Below are 6,805 nucleotides of genomic sequence, written 5' to 3'. Positions count from 1 at the left end.
TTGCTCTCTAAATATGCTTGTCCTCATGTGATTCATGAAATTAACATTGGACTTTGGCATGTACGTGTTCTCTAAATAAATCTGTCAAACTGTGTTCAGTTATTTCAAGGAAGTGAAATTTGAGGACACAAAAGTAAACTGCTTTATAATTTTCCCAAGAAAAGAACAGAAAGCCAGAGTTTTTCTGCTATAGTAATGAATTTAGATTAAAATGGTGAATAAATTCAAATCCCTATTACAATGTTTTGCTTTTAATTAAACCCAAGCGGAATGTGATGGCATTACTATCTTATGTTAATTGACATTATGCTTCAGGTTCAATCACATGAGGAACTCACATAAATTTAAATTCTATGAAATGTAAATAGAGGAGAAAGGCAGCTCATATAGGAGTTTATTTCCTTGGGCTTCTTTATTTATTTATATGTAGCACATTGGAGGATCTTTTCCATGCTACTTTCAGGAATCCAGATGAATTGTTTATTTTATTGTTATAAACTATGCCTCTGTCTCTAGTGATGCTCATTTTGAATTATATATTTTTTAATATTAACATGACTGTTCCAGGTTTCTTATAGTTTGCATGACATAACTTTCCCACCTTTTTCTTTTTTTTTTTTTTTCAATTTGAAAGACCTTTTCAGGGTTTTCTTTGTTCCAAGCTTTCTTTAAACATTTTAAATATGGTACAATGAAGTGTTTCAGGCACAATTTCAATATGGATTATGACTTCTCTACTTGAGCACAATTCTCTGCTTCAGTATACATTACTGTTTTCAATGAGGTTTTGATTTTAACATTAGCCAATTCCATTTTTTCTCTCTTTTGCTCTTTGCCCAAATATTGTGGCTGACACCTTTACTCCCAAAATGAAACAATTAACTATTTTTCAAATAGACCTAGGGAGAAACACAGCAGTGCCATTGCCCAAGCAACAGTGCAGTGCTTGCAGGCAGTGCTTGCAACATGGTAGATAATCAGTCAATGGTTGCTAAACAAATTAATGAAAGTGTGCATGTGGCCCAGGAAAAGAAGAATTGCTATTAAGCTCATAATAAACAAAAGGGGGCATACTCTGAAACTTTTGCAGGGGAGTTTAAGCCTTTAAAATTACAAGTTTAATTCATTAACTCATTTAGCTAACAGAAAATTATCTTTTTTTATTATTGTACTTCAAGTTCTGGGGTATATGCAGGATTGTTGCATAGGTACACACACGCCATGGTTGTTTGTTGTCTTCATCCCCCCATCACCGACATCAGGCATTTCTCCCAGTGTTATCCCTCCTCAATCTCCCCATCCCCCGCTGTCCCTCCCGTAGCCTCCCACCCCCCACCCCCCAACATACCCCAGTATGTGATGTTCCCCTCCCTGTGTCCATGTGGTCTCATTGTTCAACACCCACCTATGAGTGAGAACATGCAGTGTTTGGTTTTCTGTTCTTGTGTTACTTTGCTGAGAATGATGGTTTCCAGATTCATCCATGTCCCTGCAAAAGACACAAACTCACTATTTTTTATGGCTGCATAGTATTCCATGGTGTATATGTGCCACATTTTCTTTGTTCAGTCTATCATTAATGGGCATTTGTGTTGGTTTCAGGTCTTTGCTATTGTAAACAGTGCCACAATGAACATAGGTGTGCATGTGTCTTTATAATAGAATGATTTATAATCCTTTGGATATATACCGAGTAATGGGATTGCTGGGTCAAATGGAATTTTTATTTCTAGATCCTTGAGGAATCGCCACACTGTCTTCCACAGTGGTTGAACTAATTTATACACCCACCAACAGTGTAAAAGTGTTCCTATTTCTCCACATCCTCTCCAGCATCTGTTGTCTCCAGATTTTTTTATGATCGCCATTCTAACTGGCGTGAGATGATATCTCAATGTGGTTTTGATTTGCATTTCTCTAATGACTAGTGATGAACATTTTAAAAATTATGTTTCTTGTCCTCATATATGTCTTCTTTTGAAAAGCGCTCATATCTTTCACTCACTTTTGAATGGCTTTTTTTTTTTTTTTTTTTTTTTTTCTTGTAATCTGCTTTGGTTCTTTGTAGATTCTGGATATTCGGCCTTTGTCAGATGGGTAGAGTGCAAAAAATTTTTCCCATTCTCCTAGTTGCCAGTTCACTCTAATGATTGTTTCTTTTGCTGTGCAGAAACTCTTAATCTTAATTAGATCTCATTTGTCTATTTTGGCTTTTGTTGCCATTGCTTTTAGTGTTTTAGTCATGAAGTCCTTGCCTACGCCTATGTCCTGAATGGTATTGCCTAGGTTTTCTTCTATGGTTTTTATGGTGTTAGGTCTTATGTTTAAGTCTTTAATCCATCTGGAGTTAGTTACAATGTAAGGTGTCAGGAAGGGGTCCAGTTTCTGCTTTCTGCACATGGGTAGCCAGCTTTCCCAACACCATTTATTAAACAGGGAATCCTTTCCCCATTGCTTGTTTTTGTCAGGTTATCAGATGGTTGTAGATGTGTGGCATTGCTTCCAAGCCCTCTGTTCTGTTCCATTGATCTATATCTCTGTTTTTAATTGAAATCTTTTTTTAGATTACTATAGATTCACATGCAGTTGCTAGAAATGACACAAGGAGAAATCATATATTCATTATCCTGTTTCTCCTAACGGTAATATTTTATAAAACTGTAGTATAATAGTATCAACATCAAGATGCTAGTATGGCACAATGAGGTATAATACCAGGATCTTGATACTGATACAATCCACTGATTTTATTAATATTTCCCCAGTCAGTTTATCTGTATATGCATGTAGTACTATACAATATTATGTGTGTAATTCAGTGTGCTCATCATCACAATCAAGATAGTGAACAGTTCCATCTCCACAGATATCCCTCTTTCTAGAAGAATAATATGATACATATCCTTCTCAGGTTGGCTTTTATAAATTCAAAACTCTGTAGATATTCATCTAAGTTGCTGTGTATATTATTTTGTTTGTTACTTTTTATTGCTGAATAGTATTTTATGGAATGTATATACAATTGTTTGGCTTTTTAAAATAAATTTTATTGTGTATATTTAAGAAAAGCAACATGATGTTATAAGATATATGTATGTATATATAAAGATATATAGAGATATATAAAATGCTAACTATGGTGGAACCAATTAACATATCTATCATCTTACAAATGGGAAAAGTTACCCACTTCCCCCATAGATCAATGGAACAGAACAGAGGCCTCAGAGGCAATACCACAGATCTACAACCATCTGATTTTTGACAAACCTGACAAAAACAAGCAAGGGGGAAAGGATTCCCTGTTTAATAAATGGTGTTGAGAAAACTGGCTAGCTATGTGCAGAAAGCAGAAACTGGACCCCTTCCGGACACCTTATACTAAAATTAACTCCAGATGGATTAAAGACTTAAACATAAGACCTAACTCCATAAAAGCCTTAAAAGAAAACCTAGGCAGAACCATTCAGGACATAGGCACAGGCAAGGACTTCATGACTAAAACACCAAAAGCATTGGCAACAAAAGCCAAAATAGACAAATGGGATCTAATTAAACTCCAGAGCTTCTGCACAGCAAAAAAAAACAAAAACAAAAACAAAAACAGAACAATCATTAGTGTGAACCAGCAACCAACAGAATGCGAAAAAAATTTTGCAATCTAGGCGGAGGTTGGAGTGAAACAAATGAATTATATCCAAAATCTATAAAGAACTAAAACAGATTTACAAGGAAAAAAAACAAATAAACCCATTCAAAAGTGGGCAAAGGATATAAACAGACACTTTACAAAAGAAGACATATATGAGGCCAACAAACATTTAAAAAAATGCTCATCATCATTGGTCATTAGAGAAATGCAAATCAAAACTACATTGAGATACCATCTCATGCCAGTTAGAATGGCGATCATTAAAATATCTGGAGACAACAGATGCTGAAGAGGATGTGGAGAAATAGGAACACTTTTACATTGTTGGTGGGAGTGTAATCTAGTTCAACCATTGTGGAAGACAGTGTGGCAATTCCTCAAGGACCTAGAAATAGAAATTACATTTGACCGACCCAGTAATCCCATTACTGGGTATATAGCCAAAGGATTTTAAATCGTTCTATATAAGGACACATGCATATGAATGTTCATTGCAGCACTGTTTACAATAGCAAAGACGTGAAACCAATCCAAATGCCCATCGATGATAGACTGTACAGGGAAAATATGGCACATATACTCCATGGAATACTATGCAGCCATAAAAAATGATGAGTTCGTGTCCTTTGTAGGGACATGGATGAACCTGGAAACCATCATTCTCAGCAAACTGACACAGGAACAGAGAATCAAGCACCACATGTTCTCACTCATAGGCAGGTGTTGAGCAATGAGAACACATGGACACAGGGAGGGGAGCATCACACACTGAGGTCTGTGGGGGGTGACTAGAGGCGAGATGGTGGGGGTTGGGGTTGTGGAGATTGGGGAAGTATAACATGGGGAGAAATGCCATATATAGGTGACAGGGGATGGAGGCAGCAAACCACCTTGCCATGTAAGTACCTATTCAATAACCCTGCATGATCTGCATACTTACCACAGAAACTTAAGTTAAAAAAAAAAAAAAAAAAAAAAAAAAAAAGGAAGAAGAAGAATTTTAGGTATTTTTTTTTTAAAAAAATAGGTAAAAGTTGATTGGGCATAGTGGCTCACAACTGTAATCCCAGCACTTTGAGAGGCCAAGGCAGGAGGATCATGAGGTCAGGTGTTAGAGAACAGTCTGGCCAACATGGTGAAACTCTGTCCCTCCTAAAAATACAAAAATTAGCCAGGTGTGGTGGCGGGTGCCTGTAACCCAGCTACTTGGGAGGCTGAGGCAGGAGAAATGCCGGAACCCAGGAGGCAGAGGTTGGAGTGAACCAAGATCGTGCCTCTGTACTCCTGCCTGGGTGACAGAGCAAAGCTAATTTGTACAGTGATGACTTGTCTGTCTCATGGCATTTACCTAGGCATCATTGAACAGTTTCTCTTTAATTCTTCTATAGGACACTATCTTCTTTATAGTTGTCTTATGACATTACGGTATAATTATTTATGTACCTATCACTTATTAACTGGAATATGAGACTTTATAACACTGATGTCATGCTTTACTTATAAATGTAAAAATAGATTTATAAGTATACAAATAAATTCCATTACTTTATTTACAGCAATAGCAGCAGAAAGTTCAAAATGCTATTTGAAAAAAAATCAACCAATTTGGTGAAATAAACTATCACATAAAGATACTGTTCCCTTCCTCTCTACCTCTTATCTTTATTTCCCTATTTCAAAAATCTTAGCACCACTGTCCCTGGTATGATTTGAACCAAAACAGAACTTCAGTTACCAAAAGTCAATGTTTATACTTAACACTCCACTTGCTTTAATTAGAGATAGTTTTCATTAACTTTTAGTCAAAAGTCAGTCCTCAGCAAGAAAAAGCCATTCTGTTTGCACAAAATATCATAAAGCAGTTCACTTTTAAGTATCCAATATCCTTTTTCTGAAAAGAATGGCATACCATTGATCAGGCATAATTTTAGGTGTAGTTTAGGTTGTGCAGAAATTATATCCACCTCAAAGTCCACTGTTGACTTCTCTGGAAGTTCGGATATCACGATCTTTCACAGAGTAGTCTTTCAAGAAGATTCTGTTGTCAAAAGATAGATGTCTCTTTGCCAAATAATAATTATTTTTTGTTTCTTCTTTGCCAAATAATTATATCTGTGACTTTGCTGAAACTGTCTAGCTGCCTAAACTCAAAGGACTTGACGAAAGTCCTTCCACTGCCCTTCTGTGGTGGTGCGACAGGTATAAGGATCCATACGACACCACTGTGACTTTGTGAAAGGGAACCTTTTCTCCTTCTGAACTTATCTCTACAAGGTCATTGTGCTTCCTCTTGTGGGGGTCACCTGTTCTGTCTCATTGGGTTTTGATATCCTCCTGGATCAAGTGGGTGGCCTAGGGAGATTCCAGATCTTTTAGATGGTTTTCATTACAATCTCCATCATTATACTTTATCCTTGTCTTCTATTGGAGAATTTCATTGCATTCACGTCTGGTCATCACTGCTAGGTCCACATCATGGACCATGACACTGTCTCTGACAATGACACCGGGACTCTCAGCCAGGTTGCCCTCTTGAGGATTTCTGTCTCGCTGAACTCAAATCTGAGGCAAGAGAAGTGTCATTGTTTCACCCATCCCCAGTGGCATCTCCTTCACTTGAATGCGACCTTCTTAAACAGAGTGAACCAAACATGGAGCCCTGTGTAAACGGCTGGGTATACCACCGAAGCTCCTTCATCTCCACCATTGTGACTGAGGTAAAGGGACATGTTTAGATCTTCTATTTATATGATTGAGATGTTTGGAGTTAACACAAAGAACAGACTTGCTTTGTACCTTTAGTCTTCAGATGCTTACTGTAGTCAACCCTTCCTTTACTTTTTCAGCAGGTAGCAGCAACTGCTTACCTACTCTACAATACAGTCAAGTGTGTTAGTATCGAATGAATGAACTGAACACACTAAACATGAACCTGCTATTATATCATCTAATCTGGTGAGAAAGACCTATAGTGTTTAGTAATTAAAATACTCTTTGGCAAATATTATGCTAGGTCAGTGTTCTCAATACTCATTGCAAGACTGATACCCACAACAAGCAACCTTTGGGTACAGGATCCAGGCATCAGCATTTTTGAAGCTCTTCAAGTGATTCAATGTGTAAGCAAAGAAGATAGTTATTGTAGTAGTTGAG

Source organism: Saimiri boliviensis, chromosome 6, assembly GCF_048565385.1.
Source record: "Saimiri boliviensis isolate mSaiBol1 chromosome 6, mSaiBol1.pri, whole genome shotgun sequence".
Lineage (NCBI taxonomy): Eukaryota > Metazoa > Chordata > Mammalia > Primates > Cebidae > Saimiri > Saimiri boliviensis.
The sequence above is the reverse complement of the archived record's forward strand: the minus strand, read 5'-3'. Positions refer to the sequence as shown.